The sequence below is a fragment of the Pogoniulus pusillus genome, chromosome 10 (genome assembly GCF_015220805.1).
Source record: "Pogoniulus pusillus isolate bPogPus1 chromosome 10, bPogPus1.pri, whole genome shotgun sequence".
NCBI lineage: Eukaryota > Metazoa > Chordata > Aves > Piciformes > Lybiidae > Pogoniulus > Pogoniulus pusillus.
The window spans coordinates 32,725,196-32,741,097 of record NC_087273.1 but is presented as its reverse complement, the minus strand read 5'-3'; the positions used below and the strand labels follow the sequence as shown (position 1 = coordinate 32,741,097).

The 15,902-nt window shown below is 45.4% G+C and overlaps 1 long non-coding RNA gene across 3 annotated transcripts in view; it reads right to left on the bottom strand.

Moving 5' to 3' along the window:
* The window catches only part of LOC135179028 (uncharacterized), a 111,306-nt gene extending 96,023 nt beyond the window's left edge, over window positions 1-15,283 (bottom strand). For all 3 annotated transcript variants that reach the window (XR_010303870.1, XR_010303868.1, XR_010303869.1), the window contains exon 1: window positions 15,198-15,283. This is a non-coding gene — a long non-coding RNA (uncharacterized LOC135179028). The remainder of the gene's footprint in view (window positions 1-15,197) is intronic.
* Between the last annotated feature and the right edge of the window lie 619 nt (window positions 15,284-15,902).

Below are 15,902 nucleotides of genomic sequence, written 5' to 3'. Positions count from 1 at the left end.
ACAAGATCACAACAGAAGTGCTGTTTTCAGGCATGTATCAAGTGTCATTTTAATACCTTTTCACTTTTGCTGCTTTCTAAGTTCCTGGAGGTTTCCAAGAAATGTGGACATGGCACTTTGGGACATGGTTTAACGGCCACAGTGGCCTTCAATTGAAGGCTGGACTCAACCTCAGAAGACCTGGGTCCCAGTTGTGCCTGTTGCTTCTTGTTCTGTCACTGTAAAAGAGATTGTCCTTATCCTCTTGACACTGCCTTTAGGTATTGATCAGCACTGGTGTTATCTTTAGTTGAAATGAGGGCAAGGAATTAAAATTGCTGTGGATAAGCAAAGCTTTGAGAATCATAAAAACACTGAGGTTACAAAATGCCTCTACGATTGAGTTCAACTGTTAATGCAGCATCACCACTAAATTATGCCTTAGACTCTCTCCCAACATCTCTGACACTTTGAACATCCTCCTAGAGACCATAGAATCAACCAGACCTCCAAGATCATCCAGTCCAACCTAGCACCCAGCCCTATCCAATCAACTAGACCATGGCACTAAGTACCTCAGCCAGGCTTCTCTTGAACACCTCTAGAGACAGCGACTCCACCACCTCCCTGGGCAGCCCATTCCAATGCCAATCACTCTCTCTGTAAAGAACTTCCTCCTAACATCCAGCCTATACTTCCCCCAGGACAACTTGAGACTGTGCACTGATTGTTCACATCCTCTCTCAAGAGCCATTAGCAGTCTCCTACTTCCTTGCTCTAGTCAAGGGAGAACATTGCCATTTGAACTGACTCGTCTTGCTGTGGGCAACATTTTGTGCATTCCAGAAGGCATCTAGGCACAGATCATTTTTCATTCTGTATCATCTTCATATCAAAGAACCCACACACAGTGAGATCCAAGTTTTGCTTAGCAAATTTAGGAAAAGGTTGCTTTTCAGTCATCAAAACCTTTAAAGTGATTTCCTCCTAGTTTTTGAATGGCAAAAAGTGAGTGGAGTGTAAGGGTTGGTTGCAGTGATAAAGATAGCACCAGAGCATGTGCATAGCACCTTGCCATCATTTCAACCAAAGATCACACCAGTGCTGATCAATACCTAAAGGCAGTGTCAAGAGGATAAGGGCAATCTCTTTTACAGTGACAGAACAAGAAGCAACAGGCACAACTGGGACCCAGGTTACACCTGAACACAAAAGAGAAGAGTTTTTTCTTTTGAGGATCCCAGAACCCTGGAGCAGGCTGCCTAGGGAGATTCCAAGCCCACCTGGACATTGTGATCCTGGGTGACCTGCTCTGGATGACTCTGCTCTAGCAGGGGGACTGGACTAGATGATGGACTGCCCAGGGAGGTGGGAGTCACCGACCCTGGAGGTGTTCAAGAAAAGCCTGGATGAGGCATTTAGTGCCATGGTCTAGTTGACTGGATAGGGCTGGGGGATAGGTTGGCCTGGATGATCTTGGAGGTCTCTTCCAACCTGCTTGATTCTATGTCCAGGGATTAATTCCAACCCCCACCATGCTGGGATTCTGTCAGTTTCACAGCGAGTAAAAGACAAAAGGATGAATCTCAAGATCAGTTAGGTTGGAAAGGACCTTTGAGATCATTGAGGCCAACCTATATGAAAATCAGATTGCTGGCAGCCTAGCTGTGTGCCAGTAAGGTTAATTGGGGGCAGAAATTGTGACTTCCCCCAAGAAAAATTCCCTCAGTGATGTCAGACAGCTTTAGAACATAGAATGTAGGTCTGAGGAAAGAGTTTTTAAAAGATTAATCTACCATAATGATTATTTTCCTCCTGGCAGTCTTGGAATGACACTAAACCCCATGAAAGCGACAAGGCAGCATAAAGCTGCTTGGATATGAAATACATCTTAGCCTGGGCTTGCTTAAATACAGCCAGAGGGAAGCAAATTAAATGTATCTAACAAATTATGATGTATTTACCCAAAAAAAGAGAGGAAATGCCCACATTGTTTTGGGGTTTGGTTGTTGCAGGGTTCAGCCTCCAGCATTAAAAGCCAGTGAAGTAAAATCTTGCAGAGAAGAGCAGAACATCAACTTGCCCAGTTCATTGTCCTAGGATTATTGTTGCACTTGAATTCATTTATAGTAAACTCAGCACATTCTTCCTGGTAGAGGTTCAGATGTCAAATTGGTTCATGATGAAAAGCTTTGATGAACAAAACCTTTGAAATAGAATTCCCAGGGAAACATACCTTGGGTTAGATGGTAAAGCTGAACTGCTTGCAATGCCTCAAGTGGATGGTGCTATAGAATCTGGCATGGGGAGGACTGGATGGGACCTCTGGGGAGTCACAGAATGACAGGAGTTGCAAGGGACCTCTGGGGATCATCTCGCCCAACCCCCTTTCTGAAGCAGGGGCACTCACAGCAGGTTGCCCAGGACCACAATGTCCAGGCAGGTTTGCAATATCTCCCAAGAAGGAGGCTGTTACTCTGTTCTCCCAATTAACAAGCAATAAGACAAGAGAAACCACTTCAAGTTACTCCAAGGGAGGTTTAGACAGGACATAAGGAGCAATTTCTTCCAAGAGGATTGTGAAACCCTGGGACAGAGCTGCCTAAGGCAGTGGTGGACTCCTGTGATGGTTTGGGTGTTACCTGCCCCCTACTCTTGTGAAAAAAGCACCCAGACTAGATTGAGCCAAGTTGGAAATTGGAGTGAAGCTTTACATTTACAGCTTAGCACAATATTCAAGCAGGTATTAACAATATATCCAGAAATACACAAGTTAAAAGGTAATACAGAAACACAACAGCCCTCCCAGAAACCAGAGTCTCCAGGAGGGGCTCCCAACCACCCTTCCACTCCTCTACCTTATTCCAGACATTGCCTTATGTTCAAGGTGAGTTTGGAGGGTCAGCCAGGGTGGTTAGGCAGCAGATGGATTAGTTACACCGATGGCAGGTTAGAGAAACAAGGGAGGGAGTCAGAGCAAGCATCTCCTTTCTCTATATTTATGTTCCTGTTTTAATACATCTCAGCAAGCCTATGAGTGCAGTAGCCATCACCACTGTTTCCTTTTCACAGCCTACAATCTAATTCCTCTCACTAACATAACCCAGCTAGGCTCAAACTAGCACAACTCCCCATCCCTTTAGGGGTCTCAAAGCCACGTAGACATGGTGCTGATTGCCATAGTTGAGTGGTGACCTGGTAGTGCTTGGTTAAGGGCTGGACTTGACCATTGTTAAGAGTTTTCTTCCATGAGAATGAGTCTGATTCTGAAAGTGAAAAGCAGAACTGGTCCCTTTGGCGCAAACAGTTCATTCTGCTGCTAGAGGAGATGAAGCCTTTGTGATAAATCCTAATTTAACACATTTTAGCACAGCTAATTTAGAGAATTACAGTTTGGAAGGCTCTATTTTATTGCCATACCATCCTTTTCAGGAGTACAACACAAGCAGGCTAATTTCTCCCTGACTTCACCATGCATTTTTCTCTAGTCAGAAGGATTTAGCTTTTACACCACAGCAGTGCTGTCTTTCCTTGGTGCCTCCAGCATTGTAGATTGCTCCTTTGTAACTCATACAAAAGATGAAGCCAAGCTCATTAAAAGGCACCCATTGTCTTCGTGGGGAGGCACAGAACAGCTGCAGCTCATTTGCCAGCACTTTAAAGAACAAAAGGTGCACTCTTTTTTCGTTCCCTTTTTCTCCTCAGTATTTTGGTAGATTTACACATATGGAAACAAATAGCAAAGATGAAAAAATACCTCCACACACACGAAAAAGAAGTGTGGAGACATCAAATCATAGATATCATAGATTTGTTTAGACTGGAAGAGGCCCTTCAAATCAAGGCCAACCATTAACCCAGAAATGCCAAGTCCCCCATTAAACCGTGCCACTCAGCACCACATCTGCATGGCTTTTCAACTCCTCTGGGGATGAAGACTTAACCACTTGCCCTGGGCAACCTGGTCCAGGGCATGACAACCCTTTTATGGAAGAAATTCTTCCTCCTCTTGGTCTAAGCCCCTGCTGCTTCAATTTTAGGCTGTTTTCATCCTGTCACACCTTCCTTGGTGTGATGGTTTGGGTGTTACCCACCTCCCACACACTTTGGAGAATCACTCAGACTAGACTCAGCAGAGTTGGAAATTAGAATGAAGCTTTAGCACAGCTAAATGAATTAGAATGGAGCTGTAATACAGCTAAGTGAATTAGAATGAAGCTTTCTATTTACAGCTTAGCACACTATACAAGCAGATATTTACAATAGATACACAGAAATACACAAGTTAAAAAGTAATACAGAAACACAACAGCCCTCCTAGAAACCAGTCCCCAGGAGGGGCTCCCAACTACTCTTCTACCTTCTCCCACCCCTCTACTTTACCCCACACTTTGCCTTATTTCCAAGGTAGAGTTTCGAGGGTCAGCCAGGGGAGTTAGGAAGGAGAAGTATTAGGCAGCAAGTTAGAGAGAGAAGTTCATGCAACCCCAGAGACAGAGAGCCAACTGTATTATCTGTATTTGTGTTCTTGCTTTTATACATCTCAGCAAGCCTATGAGTGAAGTAGATATCACCACTGTTTCCTTTTCACAGCCTATAATCTAATTCTTCTCACCAAAATATCCCAGCTAGGCTCAAACTAGCACACTTGGTACCAGAAACCAATCACCACCTCTCTACAACCTCCTTTCAAGCTGTTGCAGAAGTCTCCCCTGAACCTCTTTCTCTCCTGACTGAACAACCACTGTTCCCTCAGCCTCTCCTCCAAAGCCTTGTGCTCCAGACCAACATTGATGACTGTGCACAGGAGTAAAAAGTCTAATTCTACACCTACACACTGTCATTTCCAAGCTGTTCAGCTACAGCTGAGGTGCTGGGCCAGCAGCTTCTGCAATTTGGGGTTTTTATTCTTTCTCCTCTTCAGCCTGGAGAAGAGAAGCCATGAGGAGACCTTGTAGTGGCCCTCTGAAGGGAGCCTGCAGGAGGGATGAGGAGGGACTATTTACAAGGTCCTGTGGTGATAGGATGGGTGTAAAAGGTTTAAACTGGGACCTTTAAAAGGAGCATCCCTCACCCAGGCACTAGGAACAGATTCAAAGGAATGATTCCCTTTTTTCAGGCATCTTTAGCATTAGCCATACATAGGGCCACAAAGATGCTCAGAGGGCTGGAGCAGCTCTGTTGTGAGGACAGGCTACAAGAGATGGGGCTCTGCAGCCTGGAGAAAGGGCTTCAAGGAGACCTTGGAGTGGCCTTCCAGTATCTGAAGGGGTCTACAGAAAGGCTGGGGAGGAACTATTTACAGGGTCTTGTAATGACAGGACAAGGAGTAATGGGTTTAAACTGGCAGAGGGGAGAGTCAAAGTAGGTGTTAGAAAGAAGTTCTTTGCAGTGAGGGTGGTGAGACACTGGCACAGGTTGCCCAGGGAGGTTGTGGCTGCTCCCTCCCTGGAGGTGTTCAAGGCCAGGCTGGACAAGGCCTTGAGCAACCTGTTCTAGTGGGAGGTGTCCCTGCCTATGGTGGGGCTGTGGAACTGGATGATCTCTGATGTCCCTTTCAACCTAAACCATTCTATGATTCTAGCCTTAAAGGCAAAACTGGCAGTCCTCCAGTGACCAAATGACAAACAACTCCACTCCTTTCTGTCCAAAGCTATTCCTGCAAGAGGTATGATAAAAAGCTCTGATTAAATGCAAGGCAGCTTATTGCCTATCATCCTTCTAACGCCAAGGAAGTGCTCACCATACAACTGTTAAACTCAAATGCAGTATTTTAAGTGCTTTTACAGTCAGATCCATTGTGGCTGCACTCTGATGAAGAGCTCATTATCTTTAGTACTGCATGGCAAAACTCAGCCTTTCCATTTGTGTTGCTGACAGAAGTAGAGAGAGAGGTATGAGGTTATGCAGCAGTGCTGTGAAGTGTCATCAGAAGATGAGTATGTCAGCCTTGATGCATGGCTGCCAGACATGCAGGTCCCTTGATAAGCAAGATCAGAGACCAGTACCTCCATGTCTCTTCTTATGGGGAATTTACTGTTTCACAGAATCATGGAATGGTTTGGGCTGGAAGGGACTGTTAAAGCTCAGAGGTGACCTCATTGCTGTCTACAACTACCTGAAGGGAGGCTGGAACCAGGTGGGAGTTGGTCTCTTCTGCCAGACAACCAGCAACAGAACAAGGGGGCTCAGTCTCAAGTTGTGCCAGGGGAGATCTAGGCTGGATGTTAGGAGGAAATTGTTGCCAGAGAGAGCGATTGGCATTGGAATGGGCTGCCCAGGAAGGTGCTGGAGTCACTGTTCCTGGAGGTGTTCAAGAAAAGACTGGATGAGGAACTCGGTGCCATGGTCTAGTTGACTGGATAGAGCTGGGTGCTAGGTTGGACTGGATGATCTTGGAGGTCTCTTCCAACCTGGTTGATTCTGTGATTCTATGATTCATCAGGGACACCTGCAACTAGAGCTGGTTGCTCAGAGCTCCAAACAACCTCACCTGGAACAGTTTCAGGTATGGGACATTCACCACCTCTGAGCAACCCGAGTCAATGTCTCACCACACTCAGAAGGAAAAATATCCTTCTGTTGAGTCTGAACCTCCCTCTTAGTTTCAAACCATCATCCCTCATCCTAACACACTGTGCTAGTTTGAAGCTAGCTGGAATATTCTGGTGAGAAGAATTAACAAAGGATCATAGAATCAACCAGGTTGGAAGAGACCTGCAATATCATCCAGTCCAACCTAGCACCCAGCCCTATCCAGTCAACCAGACCAGGGCACTAAGTGCCTCAGCCAGCCTTTAAATTAGATTATAGGCTGTGAAAAGGAAACAGTGGTGATGTCTACTTCACTCATAGGCTTGCTGAGATGTATAAAAGCAAGAACACAAGTATAAATAGGGGTCATGCTCTCTGGCTGCTTGCCCTTCTCTCCCTAACCTGCTGTCATGTAACTGATCCTTTTACTTCCTAACACCCCTGGCCAACCCTCCAAACTCGTCTTGAACATAAGGCAAAGTCTGAGATAAAGTAGAGGGGTGGAGAGGAGGTGGAAGGGTAGTTGGGAGCTGCCCCAGGGGACTCAGGTTTCCGGGAGGGCTGCTGTGTTTCTGTATTACCTTTTTAACTTGTATATTTCTGTCTATAGCTGTATGAATTGTAAATAGCTGCTTGTATTTTGTGCTAAGATGTAAATACAAAGCTTTGTTCTTTAATTTCCAGCTCAGCTGAGTCTAGCCTGGGTTATTTCTCAAGAACAGGGGGTGGGGGTTAATACCCAAACCATCACACAGGCATTGAGAAAAAGTACATCTCCAGCTTTCTTCTTGGCCCTCTATTGAAAGGCCACCAAAAGGTCTTCCTTGTGTTCACCACACTGAACAACCCCAACTCTCTCAGCCTATCCTCACAGCAGAGGGGTCCCAGCCCTCAAATTATTTTTGTAGCCTCTTCTGGACTTTCTCCACAGGTGGAGGTTTCACTGTCACAGGATTGTTCTTCCACCCTACACAGAAAAGTGACCATCATTGTTTTCATCTAATATGTCTAGCAAATTGTTCCCTCTCACCAGCAGAGAGCACTGACCTTTGTGTCAGCTTCAGATGAGGCTTCTGACAGAAGCACAGGCTGCAACCAGAGAAGTGATTGACACCAACAGCATTAACGCCTGGCATCTTGGAGAGCTCTTGTCAAGGCTTGGAGCTCTAACTGCTGAAAAATAAGCTTGTCTTTTGCTATTTGCTTTTCTTCTTACTGGGCAAAATTTGGGCTGCTCCCTCATCCTATTGCTTGTTCCTTGGGAGAAGAGACTAACACACACCCAGCCTCAAACTCCTTTCAGATGCTTCTAGAAAGCCTCCCTTTTATTTCCCCTCCCCACAATTACCCACCCAAGAATATTCACAAGCATTAGAAAGTAAGAGAGATGTTTTCCAGCAGCAGAGCATTCACTGACCCCAGCTGTTGTCAAACCCTTCAAGGAGCAGGAATTCACAGGGAAAGGCTACTTACACTACCAACATTTCAGTGACATTTTTCCATCCATCCACTTTGCCCCCACACAAACCACCCTGCAAGGGCTGACTCTGCCTCCTTGATATGCAAGCCACATTTCAAAGTGTTTCAAGACTGCTTTCACAGCAGTCAAAGGCTTCACAGCCACAGGAACCCAAGGATCTCAAGGCTAAGGGACAGCATTGTCAACAGCAATTATGTCATCATTCTGTTTGTTATTCCTTTCATCATGGAAATTTGTTTCTGAAGGACCACACTTCATCACTTCTGACACAGGCAAAGTGTGGGCGAGAAGAGAATAGAGTTATCATTTTATCATTCCTGCTATTCCTCGTGTTCCCTTTCCTGCTTTTCTTCCCAACAAAAAAACACTTTGAGCCAGCACAGAAACAGAATTGACAGACTCTGGACATTCTCTGTAGCTAGAGACTGTAAGCACTGTGTCCACACACTCCACACACATCATCTTCTATCTGCCTGTGGCATCACAGAATAAGGGTTGAAAGAGACCTCTGGAGATGTAGTCCAACCCCTCTGCTAAAGGGGAGCTACCTGGTCCTGACTCCAGCATCATACCTAGACAGGTTTGAACTCTCTCCAGAGAAGGAGACTACAACTCTTCTGGGTAGCCTGCTCCAGGACTCTGACACCCTCAAAGTCAAGAATTTTTTCCTTCTCTTCAGATAGAATCACCTAGGGGTGAGTTTGTGCATATTGCTCCTTGTCATATCACTGGGGACCCATGATAAGACTGACCCCAATTCCTACAGCTTCAGACTTCTTCATGAAAGCATTTATCTAAGGGCTGGGTCATCTCCAGAGGTTCCTTCCAAGCCTCATCATTGCATGATGCTGTTTTCAAGACAACTTCTTTCAAGTCTGATCACACTGTGCAGGGAAAGGATTTATTTCCATACTGAAAAGGTCAATGTTGAACAAATCTCTATTAAGGGGACATTATCACTGCTGTCTAGTGAAGCATAAAGCTATGAGCCCAGGATTTGTTTTCCTTATCTTCTTGAGACATCAACATGGAGACACACCACAGTGTTTTAGGATGTCAGGTGGTGGTAAGAAAGTTCATATCATAAACCTGGTTACTAACAGGCACAAAAAAAGTGAAAAGACTTCAAGTATAGGTCAGGCTCATTATCTGAAATATGTAATTAATTCAAAGGTGTGACATCTGCATGAAATCTGCCTCTTCTTTTCAGACTCAGTTAACAGGAGTCACTGAATCACACTGCTGAGGAACTCATTCTTAGTTTATTTAATGTACTGTATGCAATAAGAGGACCTGATAAAAATATTTATAGCTCTGCATTCAAGTGAAATGAACTCCAAACACAAAGGACTAACTCCCCTGCTTGTGTAAACTGGGAGAATTCCCTGGGTTTGATGTGATTTTCCCCCCCTCCAATTCAAGCATGGATGTCTCCCTCAGCAGAAGTTACCAACTCTGCAAGGTTGATGTGCCCCAAACATATTTCTTCTGGTCTGTCATTGCAGAAGATACCAAGGTCAGGACTGAAAATAAAACCCAGATTATTTTCACAGCAATTACTTAATCTTTTTTACAACCTCCATCCCTGTGCTAGTTTGAAGCTAGCTAGAATGTTCTGGTGAGAAGGATTAGAGCAGGCTGTGAAAGGAAAACCAACAGGATGATGTCTACTTCACTCATAGGTTTGCTGAGATGCATAAAAACAAGAATCAAAACATAGACAGGGGAGTTGCTGCTTCCCCCTGGGGCACTGCCTCTCTGCCATCTCTCTGATTAATCCACTGGCTGAACCTCCATTCTTCCCTGGGACTGGGGCAAGGTTGAGAGGGGTAGGGGGAAGGTAATGAGGGTGGTTGGGAGCCCCTCCTGTGGACTCAGGTTTCTGGGAAGGCTGCTGTGTTTCTGTATTATCTTTTACCTTGTCTGTTTCTGTCTCTAACTGTATAAACTGTAAATATCTGCTTGTGTATTGAGCTAAGCTGTAAATATAAGCTTCATTCAAATTTCCAGAGCCAGCTGAGTCTAGTCTGGGTGATTTCCAAAGTGTTGGGGGGCAGGGAACACCCAAACCATCACAATGCTACAGCTTCTGTACAAGTGGCATGGGTTGAGCTGAATCTGCTGATGATATTCAGTACCATACTGCATGAGGCCACTTTCAAAATGGAAGTCCTGTCTCAAGTAAAGTTTTCTGGAACTTGAAGTTCAGATTGTGACATGAGAGGCTTGCTGTTGCAGTTGCTGCTTCTGGTCTCTGAGCTGGGGGGGGGGGGGGGGGGGGGTGTTGGTCCTTTCTGCTGGGCTGCAAGTCAGGCAAGTGGGGGGGTAGGTAGGTTGCTTCTGCACTTGGCTGTGATTTTTCTGCAGCTAGGCTAAGGTCATTGTGCATTTTATGACCCCATTTTCCAGTAAAGCTCTTCATCTCAACCCAGATTTCAGGTTATGGGTGTCACTTTCCCTCACTTGTGCAGGGGGGAAGCAGGCTGTGTTAACTCAGAACAAGTCACATCTCAAGCCTAGGGACATCATTGGAAAGTGTTCAAAATATGGCTCTTGCCATCTCCTTTGGATTTTGTGTGAGCAATAACATGGCCAGAAGGCCCAGGGTAGTGATTGTACTCAGCACTGGTGAGGCCACATCTCAAATACTGAGCTTGGTTTTGGGGCACTCACTTCATGAAGGACATTGAGGTGCTGGAGTGGATCCAGAGAAGGGCAGTGAAGCTGGTGAAGAGTCTGGAGGAAAGGTGTTGTGAGGACCAGCTGAGGGATCTCAGGTTGTTTGATCTGGAACACATGAGGCCAAGGAGAGACCTTCTGGCTCTACAACTCCCTGAAACTAGGCTGTAGTGAGGTGGATGTTGCTCTTTTCTCCCAATTAAATTCTAGGACAAGATGAAAGAATCTACAGTAGAAGCAGCTCTGGTTGACATTGCTACACTTATTTGCTTGAGATAAGTTAACAGTACTAGAGAATCCCAGCATGATGCTGATTGAGATCATCCAGTCCAAACCCCCTGCTAAAGCATCCAAAGCTGGTTGCACAGGAGCACCACATGCTGGGTTTGAAGGACTGTTAGTCCCTTCTCCCAGATAAGCAACAAGAGAAGCCACCTCAAGTTACACCAGGGGAGATTTAAGTTGGATATGTGGAACAGTTTCTTCACAGAAGAGGTTATCAAGCACTGGAGCAGTCTGCCTAGAGAGGTGCAGGAGTCACCATCCCTAGAGGTAGTTAGGAGATGCATGCATGTTGTACTGAGAGATGTGGTGTAGCAGCAATAACAAGATTGAGAGCTCTAGATGAGCAGCTGAACTTGGTATCTTAGAGGTCTCTTCCATCCTCAATTCTATCATGATTCAAACCTTCCTTCCTGAGGGAAGCAGGTTACCACTTCTAGAGCCCTGCTCTTCCTCAGACCCTCCACACCCCTTCAAACAGTGCAAGCCACTCTGTCTGTCTAAACTCATACAAGGGAAGTAGATATGCTATTAGCTTCAGCAGTAGTGGGGTGGAAAAGCCACATAAATACCAAAACAAGTCCTAAAACCCATCAGTTACATCGAGCAGCTCAGCATTGCCTGAGGCTATACAAAACACAACAGAAGAAAAAAAGTCTGTTATAAAACCATAGAAGGGTTTGGCTTGGAGGGGACCTTTGAAGGCCACCTAGTCCAACCTGCCCCACCCCACAGTGAGCAGGGACATCTTCAGCTACATGAGGTTGCCTGGAGCTGGGCATCTACCTTAAGACTGATTGATAGTGTTGCAAAGCCTTAAGACCTCTTTTCCCCACCACCAACCTGCAGGTTGGTACCAAACCTATTTTCTGACCTCTTACTAAAGTTACTTTACTAAGGGAAACTTCCAAAGTCTAAAGTGTTCCATTTGATTCTTTCTTTCTTGCTGCAATGAGAAACAAAATTGACTGAGTAGGAGGCAATGGTAAAAGGAGGGAAGTGGATTCAACCATCCTAAGGCTATTTGAACTCCCACCTTTCTTGACATGAAGATCCCCTGGGCATTGAAGGAAGTTTTTTGACTGTAAAGTTAAAGAAACTTAAGACTCTTTCTAGCTGGGAAAGAAACAGAAGGTGAAGTAGAGGTCTGGAGGTGAAGGAAACAGAAGGGTTAGAAATGACAGTTCTTTGTATGTTACCTACCCCAGAAAATGAATGGAATGCTGCTGCTCACACAAAAGCAAATATCCATGGACAATTTAAAAGCCAGTCAATGAGATCTACCAGGAAGAGAGAAGTCACTGGCCATAAAGAAAGATATTCACTGGCCATTATGTACCTTCACTCATGGTCCAAACTCCAGAGCAGAGTTTCAGGCTGATGCTGTTATTAATGTAAAAGGATTCTGATCTTAGAATTATAGAATCATTAAGGTTGGGAAAGATCTAAGATCCAATCCAACCATCAACCCACCACCACCATGCTCAATAAATCATGTTTTCATGACCTTAAGTCTTTTCCAGCCTAAATGTTTCTGTGGTTCTATGAGGAAAGCAAGCCTCAATTTGGGTCTGAGCAGGTAATCTAATCAGAACTTAACTGAGCATGAAGAAATGGATTTAAGCAAGATCCTTTTGAAAGACAATCAAGGAACCATGAGATCTGTGTCTGCAACCTGATCCAGCTTGGGTTTGTGTCATCACAGGAACTAGAGCATTTAGCATGAACTGTGGCAACTCAAGGGAACCCAGTGCAAACCTCTGCCATATCAGAAGAGAGGTTCTGTGGTAGATGATGCACAGAAGTTTCTCCTTGACTGATATGTATTTACAATGCCAAGTATCTGGATCACCCCAGTTACCACCTCAACATCATGGACCAGGGCTGGAATGCCATGCAGGTCAAACTCCATCACTTTAGAGATGCAAGATGACATCCCCTAGTTCTGCAACAAGCCTTCAGTGTTCTTAGGCTGACACTTATCTCAGTCACCCACAAGAGACACAGGCAAGTCAGGTCTTCTGATACCACTGAGCAGCAGAGGCATCAAGGAGCACATCACACCCTTGGGAGATGCAGAATGGCCATATAAATTGCTTCTCATCAGCATCTTCTCTCCCCATCACCATCCTGCTCTTGGTCCTGTCCCAAATATCTTCATGTCTTCAACCTTTTCTGTGCATTTAGTTTCATTCCTGTTTCCTCCAACCTTTATCTACCCTATCATGAAGTAGTCATTTCTAAATCCTAAAGATTAGACCCAAAGTCCATCTTGAAGCCACTGTCACACATCAACCCTCAAACTTCTGTCTCCTGACCATGGGGAATAAGCCTTTTACCCCAAACCCTATATAAGGTTTCTGTAAGCACCAATGTAGGTCACCCAGATATGACAAATGTGACAAGGTAGTGGATGTCCAAGGACCACAGGTGGCTGATGATAGCAATGGAAATTAGGTGCCCAGAACTGTACTTGCACTCACAAATCAACTACACTCACTTGCCTATAATTGCTCCTTTTAGTACCCTTAATTCCCACTGGATGAGGTTTTGATCCATCAAATCATGAAGGTTGGAAAATACCTCTAAGACCAAAGCCAACCTTATTCCCACCACCTCCATGCCCACTAGAACAAATCCTACAGTACCTAAAGTCCACACACTTCTTTAACTCTCCTCTGGATGGTGACTCCACCACCTCCCTGGGCAGTTTGTTGCAATGCCTCCAGTGACGACTGCAAGAGCTAAGCCAAAAAAAAAAAAAAAGAGACAACCAAGTCTCTTCTTCAGCCACCTGGGCACATTCTGCTTCATGCCACTTGCAGAATTAAGCTGTTTCATCACCAGAATCAAGAGGACAGTGCATCAATAAGATGTCAAACTCAAACCACAGAAAGAAAACAGTCACCATCAGGGGTTTCCACAAATGTTTAAGGAGTTTAAGAAATATTAAATCCAAAGCCTAGGACAGAGAAAAAAGTCTCAGCTCCTTTTGGGCTCCAAGCCAGGAGAGCCAGGTGTGTTTGATGAGGAAGCAACACATTCACCATTTAAAATCCTACTCCTAGCTTAACCCAAAACCACTTATGAGAAAATACATTTTATCAGCAAAGGTATAAAATCCTTAGCAACTCACTTGGAAAATACTACAGTTATTAGAAGAAAAGTTCACTCTGTATAGCTTGATGGATTAGTTCCCTTTCCTTCCCTCAGCTTCAGCAATTATGAAAAAGCTAATGTGAAATTCTCTCCTGAGGACTCTCAAGGACCAACAGAGGAGAAGTGAGTGAGGGGAAGTCACAGAATCAGAGAATGGTAGAAATTAGAAAGAACCTCTGGTGACCATCTCACCCAACCCCACTTGTAAAGCAGAGACACTTATAGCAGCTTGCCCAAGATCATAGAATCAACCAAGGCAAAGAGACCTCCAGAATCAGCCAGTCCAACCTATCAGCCAGCCCTATCTAATCATATAGACCACAGCACTGAATGCCTCATCCAGGCTTTGCTCGAACACCTCCAGGGACAGCAACACCAGCACCACCTCCCTGGGCAACCCATTCCAATGGCAAATCCCTCTCTCTGTGAAAACCACAATGTTCACACGGCTCTGGAACCTCTCCAGAGAAGCAGAATCCACAGTTTCTCTGGGAAACCTGCTCCAGGGCTGCAGCACCCTCACAGCAAAGAAGTTTCTTCCCATCGTCAGAGGGAGCCACCTGTTTTAGTTTGCACCTGTTGCCCCCTGTCCAAAAGAGAAAGCCAAAGCTGCCAGAACAATAAACAACTCGTAGCTATATAGTAAAATACATTATCACCTCTGCTACAGACCAGAGAATGTATTTGTGAGAGTAAGAACAAACACTGCTATCAAGATAAGGCAAACTGACCCTTACTCTGCTAAAATCTGCTCTCTGTGCATTCAACCCTGTAACTGCTCAGCAGAACCACAGAATGGTTTGGGTTAGAACCTTTAAAGGTCGTTGCTGCAGCCAACAGGGACATCTGAAACTACAGCAGGTCGCTCAGACCTGGAACAATTCCAGGGATGAGGCATTGTATACGTTTAGTCTGTATCCAGAGCAAAACACCAGCAGTAACTCTATCATTTGATGACCTCTTCCCGGCAGAGAAAGGGAAGAAGGAAAGGGAGGGAAGAGCAGCAAGTTAAAATGGAAACAGATTTCACAACCCAGCCAAACCAATCTCAATTACAACATAAAGTACACAAAGCTTTACTCACCCCAGCAAAGACACGGCAGACTCCAACAACCAGGAAAGCAGTCCTGAGGAAAAAGGAAGAGGAGCAGTCAGGAGAAGGGAGAAGCCCAAACTGGAAAGCTCCTGCTCGCAGCAAACCTCGCCCTTTATACTGAGTGAAATTAGTGATATGGGACACACCTGTGAGCTAACTCAGCTCAGCTGTGCTGGCTGACTCCAAACTGCTAACGCCCTGCAGCTCACAGGTGGCCTGGGGTCCTGTGCCAACGAGCCCAGACAGCCTGTCTGGGCAGCCCAGGCCCCTGCTTCTAGGACAACCCCACACCCCTGAGTTACAGCCACCCCACACACCCCCCAGACCTCTGTCAGCATATACAGACATTCACAAGTGCACAGAATTGCAACCCAAACCTCACAACGATTTGGGTTGGAAGGGACCTTTGAAGGTCATCTACTCCAACCCCCCTGCACTGAGCAGAGACATCTGCAACTACAGCAGGTTGCTCAGAGCCCCAAACAATCTGGCCTGGAATGGTTCTTGGGTTGGGTCATTTACCACCTCTCTGGGCAGCCAGGGTCTGGGTCTCACCACTCTCAGAGTAAAAATGTTCCTCCATCTCTCTAGTCTGAGTCTCCCTCTATTAGTTCCAAACCACCACCCCGTGTTCTGTCACAACCAGCCCTGGTCAAAATCTGTCCCCAGCTTTCTGATAGACTCCCTTAAATT